The sequence below is a fragment of the Pristiophorus japonicus genome, chromosome 13, assembly GCF_044704955.1.
Source record: "Pristiophorus japonicus isolate sPriJap1 chromosome 13, sPriJap1.hap1, whole genome shotgun sequence".
Lineage (NCBI taxonomy): Eukaryota > Metazoa > Chordata > Chondrichthyes > Pristiophoridae > Pristiophorus > Pristiophorus japonicus.
The window spans coordinates 25,301,052-25,321,653 of NC_091989.1; the positions used below are offsets into that span (position 1 = coordinate 25,301,052).

General features: G+C 45.6%; 1 protein-coding gene across 1 annotated transcript in view; it reads right to left on the reverse strand.

The window, feature by feature from the left end:
* shank3a (SH3 and multiple ankyrin repeat domains 3a) overlaps positions 1-20,602 on the reverse strand; it is a 1,463,579-nt gene that overhangs the window by 24,991 nt on the left and 1,417,986 nt on the right. The window lies entirely within an intron of this gene.

Consider the following 20,602-nt stretch of genomic DNA (forward strand, 5'->3'; position numbering starts at 1 on the left):
ATTGAATTCGTGCACGACATCCACCATTGTGGAGAGTCTGCGTGCGGTCTTTGCGACCCACGGCTTGCCGGACATCCTAGTTAGTGACAATGGCCCGTGTTTCACTAGCTATGAATTCTGGGAGTTCATGTCGGGTAATGGCATCAAACATGTCAGGACACACCGTTGAAGCCGGCTTCCAATGGCCAGGCAGAACGTGCGGTCCAAATCATAAAACAGGGCATGCTCCGGATTCAAGGACCCTCCCTTCAATGCCGCCTATCGCGCCTCCTGTTGGCCTATAGGTCCCGATCGCATTCGCTCACGGGAGTCCCGCCCATGAAACGTACACTTAAAAACTCGGCTGTCCCTGATTCATCCTGTCCTGTCAGACATTGTTGAGGGCAAGCGCCAGTCCCAAAATGAGTGCCATGACCATAATGTATAGAAATCGATGACCCTGTATTTGCTCTTAATCACGCTTTGGGGCCCAAGTGGCTTAAGGGTACTGTAATTGGCAAAGAGGGGAATAGGGTCATAGTGGTCAGACTTAACAATGGACAGATATGCTGTAAGCATCTGGACCAAGTAAAAAAAAAGGTTCAGCATGGACACTGAGGAACCTGAGGAAGATCTTGAGATGCTGCCAGTGAACGAGCAACAAGAACTTTCAGCAGCATGCACAGTCCCTGCGGCCAGCCCGGACAAGCCGGAATCACCATAGGTGACAGAGACGCATGCCAAGGCTCAACAACCAGAGCCCCAACTACGGCGCTCCACGAGAGAGCGTCGACCGCCTGAAAGACTTAATCTTTGACCCCATAAGACGTTGGGGGGAGGTGATGTCATGTATGTAACCTTCATGTAACTGTAATCTTCATAACAACACTGCATACTGTATACACCTAAGAAATGCACACCTTGACCACAGGGGGTGAACTTGTGGGAGACACTCCTCACCTGGTCATCCAGGTATATAAAGGGAGGTCCCACGCAGGGTCATCACTTCTTGGTCCTGTGAATAAAAGTTCAGGTCACAGAGTGACCTTGTCTGCAGAATGTGCCTCGTGTGAATTTATAGTAGTGTGTAAGGACATTACAAAAGGCAGTGCTTTTCATCAGTCCGAAGTCTATGATTGATTTATTTTTAATTAATTTGGAGATTAGATAAGCTCTTCAAAGAATCTGGCAGAAGCAAAGGTCAGTACCATCTGGGAGGGCCAGACTTGGCTTCCTTTTCACTCCAACCAATAAATAATAATTAATCTTTTCACCTAAATCCTTCAGATCATAAAATCAAAGTCTCTGGGTGTTACACCTTCCTCAATTGTTCCTTTTCCTGCAATCGAAGGTTTTAAAAACCAAGCTTGGCTTCAATTGACCACTTCTTTCCTGATTTAACTCCTCTCTCTAAACCTTTTTCCAATGTTAGTGGTGTCCTGCACTTGGTCCTTGACTTGGTGTTTCTCAATGAAAAAGAAGTTTTCATTATAAATGGCAGGCTCCCTTCTCCTAAAAGAAATAATCTGTGTTTGGTGAGGGGCGGGGAGAGAGAGGCGGCACAGTGTGGGGACGCATCAATACACAAGACATGGGTTAGGAATAGGATCCACAACTCCCCTTTTGCTTAATTGTGAATCTCAACTGTGCTGCTGTGGAAGGGGATGGTTCGGAAGGACCAGTGCTCCAAGGTGAACATCAAAGAGAGGGCCTTCCCTTGGCTGCTCTTACACACCTCCGATGATTGGTTTCAGAGCCACACTAGTGGTGGCCCCGGTGCTCGTTGATGGCCTAGTGGGTAACTTTCCCACATGGTGTGGTACTAAAGCATACAAAATAGGAATGTCAGTTTCAATCGCTTGTCTGGGCAGATTTAACTGGTCTCAACCAGTGTGAATTGGTTGACCTTAGAGTTCAGGAATAGGAAGGGAAAAATCCGCTGCTCCTGATCGCTATTCAGTAAACCCTGTGTCTGAGGATATCGTAGGGACAGAGTTGGGCTTGTTTATGATGTCTCCCGCAGCTGAATATCCTGCTGACACCCAATGTTGAGGCTTGCACATGAAAATGGTCCCTTCAGAGAGGTACACGAGGGCTGTTGGTGCCCGCTGAAAGTTACCCCAGCACCTGGGGGGGGGGGGGGGGGGGGAGATTGCAAACAAACCTCTTTCTCTTGTGCAATGTGGGGTATTACTTTCGAGAGATGATTCCACTATCCGGCAGTCCCAGAACTGACGCCAGTGGAGTTGTTGCTCCGAGCAATTTCCTGGCTTTAACAATTCCCACTTTTTTAACAAAACAATTCGGTTTCATTATAAATAATAAAATTCACTGCTTTAGATATTTGCATCTGGGCCATAATTGGGTTATGGCCCAGATGCAAATTAAATAGTAAAAAATGCCACACAATTACACAATTTATTAAATGTCATGCCTAATATCAAAGCAAAGGTTTCTGGGCCATAAAGTTTTTTTTCAGGAATCAATTGTAGCTACCTGTTCCAGAATATTCAAGGAGCGTTTAAATAAGGAATCATTGGATCAAAAACATAAAGCGCTAATTAACGAGTTGGTGTGCTTCATTTGAAGACTCTTTAAGGTTATGTGGAGCTGGTTAAGGAGTGGGTGTGGTTCCGTTGAAGAATGACTCTTGAGGGGTATGAGGAGCAGATGGCTTCATTTGAGCAGTGGCACATTGGGCTGAAGAGTAGATATTTAAAGGTAACTCTGCACATTTAACCCTACAGTGATGAATTTATGAAATAGACTCCCTATTAAAGGTGCTAACTCATGTAAAAATAGAGCAGGATAAATCTTCGCTCAAGTACAGGATTTAAGAACGAGTAAAACTACAGACGATTTAACACTGCAGGGAACACAGTGAGCTGGTGAGGTGATGTATACATGCGGAATACCAGGTTGGGTGGATGTCCAAGAATCAAAGTTGATAATATTTGGGAGTGAAGGGAGGAATTTTGCACTAAGGTTCAGATATTGTTGCTATGTAGACAGCCATTTTGTGCCAGCAATGTCCCACAAACAGCAATGAGACTAATGTCCAGTTAATCTGTTTTTGAGGGATAAATGTTATCCAGGACACTGGGAGAATTTCTGCTCTTTTTTCAAATAGTGTTGTGAAAGCTTTAATGTCCATCTGACCAGATGGGATCTTGGTTTTTAATGCCTCATAAACTGGGTTGTATCCATCAAAAGCGAAACATTGCACATGGTTTGGGAAAGAGGAAGTGCTTGATGGACCAAGTCATTTTTCCCTATTCTTTCCTGTTTTGTGTTCATTAAGGAAAGGAAGAATTTAAGTGGATGTGTGAAAACTTAAACAGTAACAACTTGCATTTATATAGTGCCTTTAGCTTGAAGAACATCCCAAAACACTTCACAGATTTACATATGGAAAATGGGCTCTGAACTTGAGAAAGAAGGGTTTAGGTGGGGTGATCAGAAGTTTGATTGTAAAGATGTTTTGAGGGACTTTTTAAAGGAGAAAGTGATGTGGAGGTGGGGTTTAGGGAGGGAATTCCTGAGAAGGTGACCCAGGTAACTGAAGGCTCTGCTACCAATGGTGAGGTGAAGCACAGTGCTGGCGGGGTGGAGGAAGGGAAACAAGTCTGGAGGAGATTGCGGACATAGCGAGGGGCAACGCGACGGAAGGATTTAAAGACAAAGGCAAGGATTTAAAATTTGAGGCTTTGAGAGATGGGAAGCTAGTGTAAGTCAGAAAGGACAGGTGTGGGGGGGAGGGTTAGTGAAGGGTGATAGTTACAGCGATATGGAGCGGCGAGGCCATGGAGGGATTTGAGCACGAGGATGAGAATTTTAAAATCGAGCCAATGGTGGACCCTATAGTGATCCCCAACCAACTCCTGAAACAAAAGGTTTGAATGGTGTTTGAAGTTTGACCCCTAGTCCTGATGTATAATGTACAGCTCTGGTCACCATATTAATAGTGGTGACAGGCTGGCATTGGAGAGAGTGCAGAGAAGGGCAACTAAAACTGGCACCTGGGACTAGGTACCTCAGTAATGAAGAGAGGCTGAGGGAGTTGGGAATACTTAAGACTGAGAAAAGGAAGGACCGGGGGAAACTTTATAGAAATTACTGTAAGGATAAAGATAAAATGAGGCCACAGGCTGTGCAATGGGGACATAGAAGGAAGATAAGGAAAAAGTGTAGATTTAATTACTTCACGCAAAGGGATCGATCTTGACTGTTTGATAGTTGCAAAACAGATGATAGTGAGTCGGCAGCCCATTTTCCCGATTTTTATTTACACTCTCACACAAAGTCAAAATCTACCTTAGAGAGTGGGAAATGTGTGGGGCAAACTATTCGGGGGGGATGGTGGAGGGCAATAGTGTTAGCACACTCAAGAGGAAGCAGGATATCATTTTTGGTGAAAGAAGTGATTGAGGGGTGTAAAGGGCGGGGGGGGGGGGCGCGTGGGAGAGATTGGAGCATGGGGGATTTACTGAACTCTGGGATTTGCCAGCTGGACTTTCGTTCGGACCTGTAACTACATTCCTAAGCAACCAGCGCAAGTGGCACAAACTGACTCCTGAATCTTCATATGTGAAATATGTCTCTTTTTATTCAGTTTTGATTCACAATTCTGTTATTTTTTAGTAAACAATTGATAAATAAAGACTTCAAGAGTATTTCTGCACCAATCAGCATTCATGTGTTAATTGAGGGAGAGAGTTAATCAATATGGTCACTGCAGAAAATCCCAATCAAGAGTGCGTGATTAGTGAAGGCTACAAATCCCATTATGTTCTGCCTATTTGGCATGGAGAGAATCTATATCGCCAGGCACAGCATCATGGGACCTGTAGATTAATAGCATTCATTCATCCTAAAAAGGAAAGGTCATAGGACAAGGAAATGTCATGCCTTGCTCAATTCATCAATTAAGGAGAGGTCAAGGCTGAGGGCTATGAATCAGGATCAAGGTACGGCAGATGTGGCTTTTCTCTCCTTCCCGTGTATCCCCGAGCTGAAAACAGGAGTGACTTGTTCCGAGAGCTCTGTATGTTGAATGTTGTGAGCTCTGTTTTTTGTTTGGTGTCTGAATTTCCAGATCCATTGTGAAGACTGGCCTCACACACCACCACAGCAACAAAACAGCTTAACAGATTACATTGGCCAGCTGTTGAAGCCACATGTTGTGAACAATGAGTGAAGCCAGCTGAGCTCAGCTCGAGAGGCAAGGGCAGTGGTGGGGACATGCGAGTTATCTGGAGATGTTGAAGAGTTCGTGCTACCTTGTGTCTACAGAGGAGCTGCACTGTACAGTAATTCTAAATCAAAGCAATCATGGGTCAGGATATGATGGAGAGAAACTAAGAGAGATCGAGAGAGATGGTGTGGGACTGATTGAGAGAAACAGAGAGGGGGAGACATGGAGAGAGACAGGGATGGAGCGAAACAGAGAGGGAGAGAGAGACTGAGGGAGATGGAGAGACAGAGAGGCAGAAATGACGCGAAACAGAGAGGGTGAGACAGATTGAGAGAAACAGAGGGGGAGAGATATGGAGATGGACTAAGAGAGACAGAGAAACTGAGATATAGAAATGGAGAGAAACTCAGTGAAAAGGAGAGACTCTGAGGGAGATGGAGCACACTGAAGCGAGAAAGAGAGGGGAGTGCAATAAAGAGACAAATATATAGAGGGGCTGTAAGATATGATGAGATAGATACTGTGTGAGGGATATATAGAGAGGGAGATTACATAGAGAAAGAGATAGAGTGTGAGAGGGTGAGGTTAAAGTCAGAGCAAGACAGTGAGAATAAGATGGATTATGAAAGTAAACTAGCACGAAATATAAAAACAGATAGTAGGAGTTTCTACAGGTACATAAAAAGGAAAAGAGTGGCTAAAGTAAATGTTGGTCCCCTAGAGGATGAGACTGGGGAATTAATAATGGGGAACAGAGAAATGGTAGAGACTTTGAACAAATATTTTGTATCGGTCTTCACGGTAGAAGGCACCAAAAACATCCCAATAGTGAATAATCAAGGGACTACAGTGAGGGAGGAACTTAATACAATCACGAATGAAGTAGTACTCGGTAAAATAATGGGACTAAAGGTGGATAGGTCCCCTGGACCTGATGGCTTACATCCTAGGGTCTTAAAAGAAGTGGCTGCTGAGATAGTGGATGCATTGGTCGTAATCTACCAAAATTTCCTGGATTCTGGGGAGGTCCCAGCGGATTGGAAAACTGCAAGTGTAACGCCCCTATTTAAAAAAGGAGGCAGATAGAAAGCAGGAAACTATAGACCAGTTAGCCTAACACCTGTCATTGGGAAAGTGCTGGTGTCCATTATTAAAGGAGCAGTAGTAGGACATTTGGAAAAGTATAATTCAATCAAGCGGAGTCAGCATGGTTTTATGAAAGGGAAATCATGTTTGGCAAATTTGTTGGAGTTCTTTGAGGATGTAACAAGCAGGATGGATAAGGGAGAACCAGTGGATGTGGTGTATTTGGATTTCCAGAAGGCATTTGATAAGGTGCTACATAAAAGGTTACTGCACAAGATAAAAGTTCACAGGGTTGAGGGTAATATATTAGCATGGATAGAGGATTGGCTAACTAACAGAAAACAGAGAGTTGGGATAAATGGGTCTTTTTCTGGTGGGCAAACAGTAACTAATGGGGTGTCGCAGGGATCGGTGCTGGGGCCTCAACTATTTACAATCTATATTAATGACTTGGATGAAGGGACCGAGTGTAATGTAGCTAAGTTTGCTGATGATACAAAGATGGGTGGGAAAGCAAATTGTGAGGAGAACACAAAAAATCTGCAAAGGGATATAGACAGGCTGTGAGTGGGCAAACATTTGGCAAATGGAGTATAATGTAGGTAAATGTGAGGTTATCCACTTTGGCAGAAAAAATAGAAAAGCAAATTATAATATAAATGGAGAAAAATTACAAAGTGCTGCAGTACAGAGAGACCTGGGGGTCCTTGTGCATGAAACACAAAAAGTTAGTATGCAGGTACAGCAAGTAATTAGGAAAGCAAATGGAATATTGGCCTTTATTGCAAGGGGGCTGGAGTATAAAAGCAGGGAAGCCCTGCTACAACTGTACAGGGTATCGGTGAGGCCACACCTAGAGTGCTGTGAACAGTTTTGGTCTCTGTATTTAAGGAAGGTTATACTTGCATTGGAGGCTGTTTAGAGAACATTCACCTAGGTTGATTTCGGAGATGAGGGGTTTGACTTATGAAGATAGGTTGAGTAGGTTGGGCATTGGAGTTCAGAAGAATGAAAGGTGATTTTATTGAAACATATAAGATAATGAGGGTGCTCGACAAGATGGATGCAGAGAGGATATTTCCACTCATAGGGGAAACTAAAACTAGCGGACATAGTTTCAGAATAAGGGGCCGCCCATTTAAAACTGAGATGAGAAGGACATTTTTCTCTCAGAGGATTGTAAATCTATGGAATTCTCTTCCCCAGAGAGCTGTGGAAACTAGGTCATTGAATATATTTAAGGCGGAGATAGACAGATTTTTGAGCGATTAAGAGAATAAAGGGAAGTGGAGCTGATTCCATGATCAGATCAGCCATGATCTTATTAAATGGTGGAGCAGGCTTGAGGGGCCAAATCGCCTACTCCTGCTCCTATTTCTTATGTTTTTATGTTCTTAAGAGACTGGAAAACAGGTAAAGGGAGAAAGAGCAGGAGGGAGTAACAGAGAGATAACAAGTGATCAAGATAGTGAGCGTAAAAGAGAAAATACGAGAATGAGAGACAGTGACAGAGATAGAAGAGGGAATAAAAAAGGGAAAAGACTAATGCACCTGAGAGAGAGAGAATCCGAGCGTGAGAGAAAGTCAGAAAATTAGAGTGAGATAATGATAGTGAGAGCATCTGAGAGAATGAGAATCTGTGAGAATGAGTATATGAGAGTTAGAGAGAATCTGAGAGAAAGAATCTGAAAGTGAGAATCTGAGAGTGAGAGCCTATATATGGGTGAGAGAGCATCTGTGAGACAGACAGAATTTCAGAGGGCATCTGAGAGAGAAAGAAAGAGAGTGAACATAGAGATAAAGAATGACGGTGGAAGCAAGACAGGCAACAGTTCAAGTTCAAGTGAATGCCTCATTATAAAAACAGTCAGCTGTTTCTTGTTCTGTACCAGTTTATGTCAAAGTTTAATATTAGCATCAGAATCTCGACAAATTACCATCTTGTAGCCTTTGTATCTCAGAATGAATACTCTTTGATTCTGCTAATTATTGTAAAGACGCAAGGCCATCACTGGGGGCAGGGATCACCACATGCGCAAGATGGTTATCATGGCACTGGGAAGATGAGGGATGACAGTAAGACTGTGGGTTTTTGGAGGTTCTGGCTGCCTTGCACAACAAAAATCACTGTTAAGACATTCTTGTTGCATTCCACGGCGAAAACAACATGACAGGAATAGTGATTCAATAAGCAAACATAACCACAGAGATTGTTGGAAACAGTATGGGACACATAGATAAGAGTTATACAGAGACGAACAAACAGAGTCAGGCAGAGAGAGAGGGAGGGAGAGGGTTGGGGGTCAGGCAGAGAAAGAAAAACAGAGAAAGAGAGGGACAGAGAGAGAAAAAGAAAGGGAGAGGCAGGCAGAAAGATGGGCAGAGAGGTAGAGAAAAAGAGAAATAGGCAGAAATGGGTAGAGAGACAGGCATGCGAGGCAGAGAGAAAGACAGAAGCTGGAGACAGACAGAGATTGGTGGAAGAGAAGCTGCAGAAACTGGGAGAGTTGAACTTTGACAGGAGAGTTGGGTAATACAGGGACAAGCTTTACAGGCCGAATGGCTTTTTCTCATCCTTTGCTATACTTAGATGAGTTGGTTAGACTTTTCCTGTTCTCTACATTCCTATATTCCTATTCAGAAGAGAAAAACGTAGAGGAAGATAGAATGGACAATTGACCTGGGTAACACATAGTGAGCTGCTGAAGAGACCTTCACTCAGTTACAGACTTGGTGTGGGTAAGAAGTGTGAGTGAGTGGGTCAATGGTTCTCCCTGCAAGCACTAGTTCACACAGAGCAGCTGGAATCAAACCAGAATTCTAAATCAGATTGCGTCCTGCAAGCTTTACCTTCAAACCGTTGGAATGTCAAAGAGAATTCAAACCATGGTGAGGTCACCTTGAATGTCTTACCATTTTGGATCATGCCCATTGGACAATGCTGGTGGTACTAGCAAGAGAAGTTGTGCACAGCGAGCTGGCGCATTTATTAGACTGTGGGGTAAACACAAGACACATGGTGAAGAGTGGGCAGTGGTTTATTGATAATATCCTACCAGTGACCTCTTTTCCCTATGTCCTCGCCGTATGTGGTTAACTTAAATCAGACCACTCCTGGAAGCTGTACAACAGCATTCACCAAACCCTCTGGTCAGACACTGGCTCCATCTCCCGCTGGTGTAAAGGACTCTCCCTCACTCAACACTGACCAACCATGCTGACTTAAAGACGAAACCCCTTCTTCTCCTAGTCTTGCCCAGGCATAGACACAAAGTAACAGGAACTCGAGTGTAACTAACAGGTTAACATGGGGAACAACAGCATGTTATACAGTAAGGGGAAGGGAAGGGATGGGAGCCCAGCATGGAAAAATGCAAAAACTAAAAGAAGAGTAGGTGTTACCCCTAGGAGCTAAAAATCTAAGGTTTGCTGTCTTCAGTCTGCAATTCAAATCTGTAGGAATAGAAAGGGTCTTCATTGCATTTTCTAGGTGTCACACCACAAACAAACAGCATCTTAATGACGAGAACAGCATTTTAAAGTAAGATAGACAACATTCAATGCTTGGGAGCTCAACTTAAATTGCACCAGAATCTAGTGAGTATCTTTCTGAAAGAGAAATACTAGACTGAATGTTGAGCTCATACCAAGTTCTTCTCTATGCTCCTTTAATCAAGACATAAAATAAACAAGGGTATATAAATGAATGGATTAAACAGTAGATGACAGGATTTGGGACAAGACGGTTGAGTATTCAAACACTAACGTCCAGTGTCATTTTATTTGTTTTACCCCAGTTTTCTTTTGCTTACATGCTCAATGGTGAGGGGTGATGTTGCTGGGAGATGGGAACATGCTCCACGACTGTATGAAGGAGTCCCAAATTAGATATAAGGCGGGTGTGATGCGCAAGGTGCAGAGCTTCCTCTACATAACTCTGAGAGGCTATAGCCGCATTAGCATCAGTGACAGTATGAAGTACTTGCAAGTCAGAATAGTTTGCAATGAGCATAACCCCCATTGTCCACCTTCCAACCATTTGAAGGATACTGTTCAACATTCCATCTCCATCCCTTAGGACCTCTGAAATTATGGACACAGTGCCAATCCACAATTTATTTGGGGCTAGCAACGTGCTCTGGGTTTTATAACCAATAATTCAAATGCTACTCTCCAGAGCATGTTACTAACAGTCAGAAAAATGCTTTGATGCTATTAGTTAAATTTCAAACTCAATGGCCCAATGCACATGAACACTGTTCACAACACCCAGTCTAACCAGAGAACTCTGCTTTTGACAATCCTTATTATACATGTCAGTTTCAGTAGGCAGACTCACCAGGGACCATAACTGCAAGTGAAATAACAAAAGATTTTCACATAGAATCTTACAGCACAGAAGGAGGCGATTCGGCCCATTGTGCCTGTGCCAGTTCTTTGAAAGAACTATCCCCACCCCTCTGCTCTTCCCCCATAGCCTTGCAAATGTTTCCTTTTCAAGTATATATCCAATTTCCTGTTGAAAGTTACTACTGAATCTGCATCTACTGCCCTTTCAGACAGCGCATTCCAGATCAGAACAACTCACTGCATAAAAAAATCTCATCTCCTCTCTGGCTTTCTGCCAACTATCCTAAATCTGTTTCCTCTGGTTACTGACCCTCCTGCCAGCAGAAACAGTTTCTCCTTAATTATTTTACCAAAACCCCAGAAAATTTTGAACATCTCTATTCATAGAATCATAGAACAGTACGGCACAGAAAGAGACCATTCGACCCATCGAGTTTGCACCGGTTCTTTCGAAGAACAATCCAGTTAGTCCCACTCCCCTGCTCTTTCCCCATAACCCTGCTATTTCTTTCTGCTTTTAATGCTCATCAAATTTCCTTTTAAAAGCTCCTATTGAACGCTACTATCAGGCAGTGCATTCCAAATCCTAACCTCTATCAATCTCCCCTTAATCTTCTCTGCTCTAAGGTGAACAATCCCAGCTTCTCTCGTCTCTTCACATAACTGAATTCGATCATCCCTGGTATAATTCTGATAAATCTCCTCTGCATCCTTTAATTTAAATGACACTTGCCTGCTGCTTGAAACTTCAGAGATTTCGTTCAAAGGTCAGTCACAAATTCAAACATGCCACACCCCAACTTCAGTTTCTGGGATAGAAATTACCACCCACTGCCCGAAACGGGGCGCTCCTACCCTGTTCTGATGGTTTTTAACTGGAGCTGCGGTTCAGGTTGCCTCCTGAGCAACATTCTACTCTTTGTTTTTTTTTTTGTTTTGATCCGGAGGTCGGTGTTAATAGGGGCAGTGACTACACCTGAGGGGCAAAGATGCGGTGGTGACAGCAACTGAGGGATGGAACTTGGGTGGGGAGCAGAGTCACCACCGCGATGATGTCATCACGGCGCTGTGCCACCACAACTCTCCCCTTCACTTAAAGGGGAGAGCCTACGTGATTTTAAAACTTTGGCCCACTGGGCCACCAGGGAGGGTTTCGGCCAGGCCAGTGCTCTGGCCTGGCATCCAGGAGGGGGTGCCAGGTTGCCTGTTGGCGGCCCAGCTGAACCCGGGAGCATAATTGCGGGCCGACATGGAAGTCGGCTGACAAAAAAAACATGGCAGCTGCGGCAGTGAACCCTCCCCTTTAAGGGAAGCCGCACTGCCGCTGCAGAAGGCCACAGCCTCACTGGACTGCCGGGAAAAAGCTTATTTTGGCACCACCAGGCGGGCTGAAAATCTTTGAGGGCAATGTCGCCGTCGGGGGGTTAAATCAGCGGTGCACATGATGATGATGCGCTTAAGCTAGATCGGCAGCAGCGGAGTGGTAAGGGGGGTATCGGGGCACCGCCGAGAAAACTCGGGAGGGCAATTGGGCTAGCAGCGGTCATTTAACCAAAAGTCGACAGCCATTCCACTCTGCAGCATGGCCGCCAATTTGCGGTGGTAACAGGTTTTAAGGAAAGGGACAATTTCAGCCCCCTGTGTTTTAGCTCCGCCCAATTTGCCTTGTTACCCAGGCTGCAACATCCCAAAAAGTCAATGTTGCCATAGAGCTATGCAGTGCAACAAAAATGTAGCATTTTTGCTTGCCCAGGTTTGGCCTGATGCCTGTCCCTTTAAATCTAGCTACCTGTACATCAGGGAGATGAAATTGCCCTTTTATGTCGGCTGACTGCTATGTTGGCCCGACAAGTATGTCCCAGGGTTCAGCCGGGCCGCCAACAGCTAGCCTGGCATCGCTCCCCGCTGGCCCAGCCGAAACCCTCCCTAGTGGCCCAGTGGCCCAAAGTTTATAAATCGTGAAGGCTCTTCCCTTTAAGTGAAGGGGAGAGCCATGGTGACACGTGTCGTGATGGAGGGGGAGGGTGAACAGCCAGTTGTCATGGTGCATATAGGTACCAACGACATAGGTAAAAAACGGGATGAGGTCCTACAAGGTGAATTTAGAGAGCAAGGAGTTAAATTAAAAATTAGGATCTCAAGGTCGTAAACTCAGGATTGCTACCAGTGCCACGTGCTAGTCAGAGTAGGAATTGCAGGATAGCTCAGATGAATACATGGCTTGAGGAGTGGTGCAGAAGGGAGGGATTCAAATTCCTGGGACATTGGAACCAGTTTTGGGGGAGGTGGGACCAGTACAAACCGGACAGTCTGCACCTGGGCAGGACCGGAACCAATGTCCTAGGGGGAGTGTTTGTTAGTGCTGTTGGGGAGGGGTTAAACTAATATGGCAGGAGGATGGGAATCTATGCAGAGAGACAGAGGGAAGTAGAATGGGGGCAGAAGCAAAAGATTGAAAGAAGAAAAGTAAAAGTGGAGGGCAGAGAAACCCAAGGCAAAAATCAAAAAGGGCCACATTACAGCAAAATTCTAAAGGGGCAAAGTGTGTTAACAAGACAATCCTGAAGGCTCTGTGCCTCAATGCGAGGAGTATTCATAATAAGGTAGACGAATTAACTGCACAGGCAGCAATTAATGAATATGATATAATTAGCATCACGGCTCCAGGGTGACCAAGGCTGGGAACTCAACATCCAGGGGTATTCCATATTTAGGAAGGATAGACAGAAAGGAAAAGGAGGTGGGGTAGCGTTGTTGGTTAAAGAGGAAATTAACGCAATAGTAAGGAAGGACATCAGCTTGGATGATGTGGAATCTGTATGGGTGGAGCTACGGAATACCAAAGGGCAGAAAATGCTAGTCGAGGTTGTGTACAGACCACCAAACAGTAGTAGTGAGGTTGGGGACAGCATGAAGCAAGAAATTAGGGATGCGTGCAATACAGCAGTTATCATGGGCAACTTTAATCTACATATAGATTGGGCTAACCAAACTGGTAGCAATACGGTGGAGGAGGATTTCCTGGAGTGTATTAGGGATGGTTTTCTTGGCCAATATGTCGAGGAACCAACTAGAGGGCTGGCCATCCTAGACTGGGTGATGTGTAATGAGAAAGGACTAATTAGCAATCTTGTTATGCAAGGCCCCTTGGGGAAGAGTGACCATAATAGAAACATAGAAACATAGAAAATAGGTGCAGGAGTAGGCCATTCGGCCCTTCTAGCCTGCACCGCCATTCAATGAGTTCATGGCTGAACATCCAACTTCAGTACTCCATTCCTGCTTTCTCGCCATACCCCTTGATCCCCCTAGTAGTAAGGACCTCATCTAACTCCTTTTTGAATATATTTAGTGAATTGGCCTCAACAACTTTCTGTGGTAGAGAATTCCACAGGTTCACCACTCTCTGGGTGAAGAAATTCCTCCGCATCTCGGTCCTAAATGGTTTACCCCTTATCCTTAGACTGTGACCTCTGGTTCTGGACTTCCCCAACATTGGGAACATTCTTCCTGCATCTAACCTGTCTAACCCCGTCAGAATTTTATATGTTTCTATGAGGTCCCCTCTCATTCTTCTGAACTCCAGTGAATACAAGCCCAGTTGATCCAGTCTTTCTTGATAGGTCAGTCCCGCCATCCCGGGAATCAGTCTGGTGAACCTTCGCTGCACTCCCTCAATAGCAAGAATGTCCTTCCTCAGGTTAGGAGACCAAAACTGTACACAATACTCCAGGTGTGGCCTCACCAATGCCCTGTACAACTGTAGCAACATCTCCCTGCCCCTGTACTCAAATCCCCTTGCTATGAAGGCCAACATGCCATTTGCTTTCTTAACCGCCTGCTGCACCTGCATGCCAACCTTCAATGACTGATGTACCATGACACCCAGGTCTCTTTGCACCTCCCCTTTTCCTAATCTGTCACCATTCAGATAATAGTCTGTCTCTCTGTTTTTACCACCAAAGTGGATAACCTCACATTTATCCACATTATACTTCATCTGCCATGCATTTGCCCACTCACCTAACCTATCCAAGTCGCTCTGCAGCCTCACAGCATCCTCCTCGCAGCTCACACTGCCACCCAACTTAGTGTCATCCGCAAATTTGGAGATACTACATTTAATCCCCTCATCTAAATCATTAATGTACAGTGTAAACAGCTGGGGCCCCAGCACAGAACCTTGCGGTACCCCACTAGTCACTGCCTGCCATTCTGAAAAGTACCCATTTACTCCTACTCTTTGCTTCCTGTCTGACAACCAGTTCTCAATCCATGTCAGTACACTACCCCCAATCCCATGTGCTCTAACTTTGCACATCAATCTCTTGTTTGGGACCTTGTCGAACGCCTTCTGAAAGTCCAAATATACCACATCAACTGGTTCTCCCTTATCCACTCTACTGGAAACATCCTCAAAAAATTCCAGAAGATTTGTCAAGCATGATTTCCCTTTCACAAATCCATGCTGACTTGGACCTATCATGTCACCTCTTTCCAAATGCACTGCTATGACATCCTTAATAATTGATTCCATCATTTTACCCACTACCGATGTCAGGCTGACCGGTCTATAATTCCCTGTTTTCTCTCTCCCTCCTTTTTTAAAAAGTGGGGTTACATTGGCTACCCTCCACTCCATAGGAACTGATCCAGAGTCAATGGAATGTTGGAAAATGACTGTCAACGCATCCACTATTTCCAAGGCCACCTCCTTAAGTACTCTGGGATGCAGTCCATCAGGCCCTGGGGATTTATCGGCCTTCAATCCCATCAATTTCCCCAACACAATTTCCCGGCTAATAAGGATTTCCCTCAGTTCCTCCTCCTTACTAGACCCCCCGACCCCTTTTATAACCGGAAGGTTGTTCGAGTCCTCCTTCGTGAATACCGAACCAAAGTACTTGTTCAATTGGTCCGCCATTTCTTTGTTCCCCGTTATGACTTCCCCTGATTCTGACTGCAGAGGACCTACGTTGGCCTTTACTAACCTTTTTCTCTTTACATATCTATAGAAACTTTTGCAATCCGTCTTAATGTTCCCTGCAAGCTTCTTCTCATACTCCATTTTCCCTGCCCTAATCAAACCCTTTGTCCTCCTCTGCTGAGTTCTAAATTTCTCCCAGTCCCCAGGTATAATTCTTTATTAAGATGGAGAGTGACACAGTTAATTCAGAGACTAGGGTCTTGAACTTAAGGAAAGGTAACTTCGATGGTATGAGACGTGAATTTGCTAGGATAGACTGGCAAATGATATTTAAAGGGTTGACGGCAGATAGGCAATGGCAAACATTTAAAGATCACATGGATGAACTTCAACAATTGTACATCCCTGTCTGGAGTAAAAATAAAACGGGGAAGGTGGCTCAACCGTGGCTAACGAGGGAAATTAAGGATAGTGTTAAATCCAAGGAAGAGACATATAAATTGGCCAGAAAAAGCAGCAGAAGAGTTGACATGAACCGCAGCTGCAGTAAAAACCATCGAAACGGGGTGGGAGCGCCCCATTTCGGGCGGGGGGCAATTTCTACCCCCAGGAGTTTTAAACGGTTGGTTCAACTTGGTTTTCGAGATGTAGGCTGAGGGGAGGGGCATATTTTTGGAAAATAAAATCCTTGTGGGATTATTTTCAGTATGACAGCCAATTATTTTTGAGCCCAAGTATTATTTATGAAAATAAAAACTAGTCATAACAATCAATCAAGGGGTATATCACGTGGCTGGATCTGTTCATTAACCTGAGTTAGTCAAAGGTAGTCAAACCAATTGGAATTATCACAGGTAAAGATAAGGTTGTTGAGCTAGCTCCCATAATCAGTAAAGGTTATAAGAAAGAAGTTTATGGTAAAACAATAGTTTAGTATTCGATTGGGACTTATATTCTTTCCATTCAAGAAGTTAGATAATGTATTTTCTACTATAAATATATAATTGTATTATAAAATCTAACAGAACCATACAGCACAGAAGGAGGTTATTCTGCCCATTGGGTCTGTGCCAATTTGTTGCTGGAGCAATCCAAAACTAATCCACTGCCCTGCTCTCTCCCTATAATGCTGAAACATTAGATTATCATTTGTTTGTTGTTTCTTCAATAAATATTATTAATAGTTTAAATAAGATTTGGTAGAATGCTTTATCACTTTGAAATTGGAAAGAGAATCAGTGCAGGCCGAGGACAAATTCCTGTAGTTTATTAATAATTATCAGGCAGAGTTTGCAGAGTAACATATTACTGCAAGATTACCTAGATATAAGGCGAGGATAGGTACTCTGAGCCTGGGGACTTTTCCGGTGAGATGGATTAAGATACAATAGCTGAAATAATCTATATTAAGGAGGGGTAGAAAGGACCCACAGCCCATAATGCACTGCTTTATCAAAAATCACAAGTTTACTGTCAGTTTGCACCAGTAAAGGATTCAGTTGCTAAAAATACAGTGCTGGTTGCACCAGGATTCTAAAACTGGGAGTCTGTTTAGACTCCAAAGTCCAATATTCAGACATCCAATATTGAGTTCAAAGGATCAGAATGGATTAGAGGCTCATGCTGGAATGATTTTCTCCTCGTAGATGTCTATAGTATAAACTTTATAAATAAATGATGACATATACAAAATGTGCCATCCTACACATGCTCCACCTTCTCTGCAACCTCACTGCACTGTCTCCAACTCCAATTCATTCTTCAGCCCTCAATACTTTGGAGCTCCTCAGCCCCCTCAATCATCCCCTTCCTCCTCCAATCCACAGGCTTAGTGTTCTGTAACCATTATTTCATGATATACCTTGTCTTTCTCTAACAGTTTCAACCTTGGTGATGTGCAGCCCTACTGGGTTCCACTGATCCAGATTCCCTGATGAAAGAAAATTGTTTCCTGGGCAAAGGAGGGGGAAATTGGGCAGGATTCTCACATCTGATTTTTATCAAGCACCCTCTGCTGGAACTTGGGTAAGGACAGGAATGGGCTGAGTGTCATGCCCCCATCGTTGCATACAATATCATCGATCACAGGCAGAAATATTTCTCATTTGGGTCAGGAATTGGCGGGTGACCAGTACACATGATTTTTGTAGAGGATTGCTGCAAAAAGTGTCAGCTACTGTAGCAATCTTTATTGTATTAACAGGCACCTCAACTGAGATACTCGTCCTTTTAATCTAAGTGAACTGTCAACTGGATATATGATCAGATCTGACACTGAGGTCTGTCCTTTCAGTCTTAGAGTTATATAGAGAGACACAACTTCATATCCAATCCCAATCAAAAGACAATGGTGAACCACATTGTCTCAGGGCGATAGTGAACCTCAGTGTGAAAGGGCGATGGTGAATCCCAGTGTCACAGGGCGATAGTGAACCCCAATGTGAAAGGGCGCTGGTGAACAACTGTGTGTCTCAGGGCGATGGCGAACCCCAGTGTCTCAGGGTAATGGTGAATCCCAGTATGAAAGGGCGATGGTGAACCCCAATGTCACAGGGCGATGGTGAACCCCAGTGTCTTAGAGCAATGGTAAAACCCAGTGTCTCGGGGCAATGGTGAACCCCAGTGTGAAAGGGCGATAGTGAACCCCAGTGTCACAGGGCGATGGTGAACCCCAGTGTCACAGGGCGATGGTGAACCCCAGTGTTACAGGGTGATGGTGAACCCCAGTGTTACAGGGCGATGGTGAACCCCAGTGTCACAGGGCGATGGTGGACCCCGGTGTCACAGGGCGATAGTGAACTCCAATGTCATGGGGCAATGGTGAACCCGTGTCACAGGGTGATGGTGAACTCCAGTGTCACAGGGTGATAGCGAACCCCAGTGTGAAAGGGCGATGGTGAACCCGTGTCACAGGGTGATGGAGAACCCCAGTGTCACAGGGTGATGGTGAACCCCAGTGTTACAGGGCGATGGTGAACCTCAGTGTTACAGGGCGATGGTGAACCCCAGTGTTACAGGGCGATTGTGAACCCCAATGTCACAGGGCAATGGTGAACCCCAGTGTGAATGGGCGATGGTGAACCCAGTGTGAAAGGGCGATGGTGAACCCCAGTGTGAAAGGGTGATGGGGAACCCCAGTGCCACAGGGCGATAGTGAACCCCAATGTGAAAGGGCGCTGGTGAACAACTGTGTGTCTCAGGGCGATGGCGAACCCCAGTGTCTCAGGGTAATGGTGAACCCCAGTATGAAAGGGCGATGGTGAACCCCAATGTCACAGGGCGATGGTGAACCCCAGTGTCTCAGAGCAATGGTAAAACCCAGTGTCTCAGGGCAATGGTGAACCCCAGTGTCACAGGGCGATAGTGAACCCCAGTGTCACAGGGCGATGGTGAACCCCAGTGTCACAGGGCGATGGTGAACCCCAGTGTTACAGGGTGATGGTGAACCCCAGTGTTACAGGGCGATGGTGAACCCCAGTGTCACAGGGCGATGGTGGACCCCGGTGTCACAGGGCGATAGTGAACTCCAATGTCATGGGGCAATGGTGAACCCGTGTCACAGGGTGATGGTGAACTCCAGTTGCACAGGGTGATAGCGAACCCCAGTGTGAAAGGGCGATGGTGAACCCGTGTTACAGGGTGATGGAGAACCCCAGTGTCACAGGGTGATGGTGAACCCCAGTGTTACAGGGCGATGGTGAACCTCAGTGTTACAGGGCGATGGTGAACCCCAGTGTTACAGGGCGATTGTGAACCCCAATGTCACAGGGCAATGGTGAACCCCAGTGTGAATGGGCGATGGTGAACCCAGTGTGAAAGGGCGATGGTGAACCCCAGTGTGAAAGGGTGATGGTGAACCCCAGTATGAAAGGGCGATGGTGAACCCCAATGTCACAGGGCGATGGTGAACCCCAGTGTCTCAGAGCAATGGTAAAACCCAGTGTCTCAGGGCAATGGTGAACCCCAGTGTGAAAGGGCGATAGTGAACCCCAGTGCCACAGGGCGATGGTGAACTCCAGTGTCATGGGGCAATAGTGAACCCCAGTGTCACAGGACGATAGTGAACTCCAATAACATGGGGTGATGGTGAACCCCAGTGTCACAGTGCGATGGTGAACCCCAGTGCGAAAGGGCGATGGTGAACCCCAGAGTCACAGGGCGATGGTGAACCCCAGTGTCACAGGGCGATGGTGAAAAGCAGTGTGAAAGGGCGATGGTGAACCCCAGTGTCACAGGGTGATGGTGAACCCCAGTGTGAAAGGGCGATGGTGAACCCCAGTGTCACAGGGTGATGGTGAACCACAGTGTCATGGAGCGATGGTGAACAGCAGTGTGAAAGGGCGATAGTGAACCCCAGTGTCACAGGGTGATGGTGAACCCCAGTGTGAAAGGGCGATGGTGAACCCCAGTGTCACAGGGTGATGGTGAACCCCCGTGTGAAAGGGCGATGGTGAACCCCAGTGTGAAAGGGCGATGGTGAACCCCAGGGTCACAGGGCGATGGTGAACCCCAGTGTGAAAGGGCGATGGTGAACCCCAGTGTGAAAGGGCAATGGTGAATCCCAGTGTGAAAGGGCGATGGTGAACACCAGTGTCTCAGGGCGATGGTGAATCCCAGTGTTACAGGACAATGGCGAACCCCAATATCACAGGGTGATGGTGAACCCCAATGTTACAGGGCAATGGTAAACCCCAGTGTCTCAGGGCGATAGTGAACCCCAGTGTGAAAGGGCAATGGTGAACCCCAGTGTCACAGGGCGATGGTGCACCCCAGTGTCACAGGGCGATGGTGAATCCCAATGTCACAGGGTGATGGTGAACCCCAGTGTGAAAGGGCGATGGTGAACCCGTGTCACAGGGCGATGGTGAACTCCAGTGTCATGGGGTGATAGTGAACCACAGTGTCACAAGGCGATAGTGAACTCCAATGTCATGGGGCAATGGTGAACCCGTGTCACAGGGTGATGGTGAACTCCAGTGTCACAGGGTGATAGCGAACTCCAGTGTGAAAGGGCGATAGAGAACCCCAATGTCACAGGGTGATGGTGAACCCCAGTGTTACAGGGC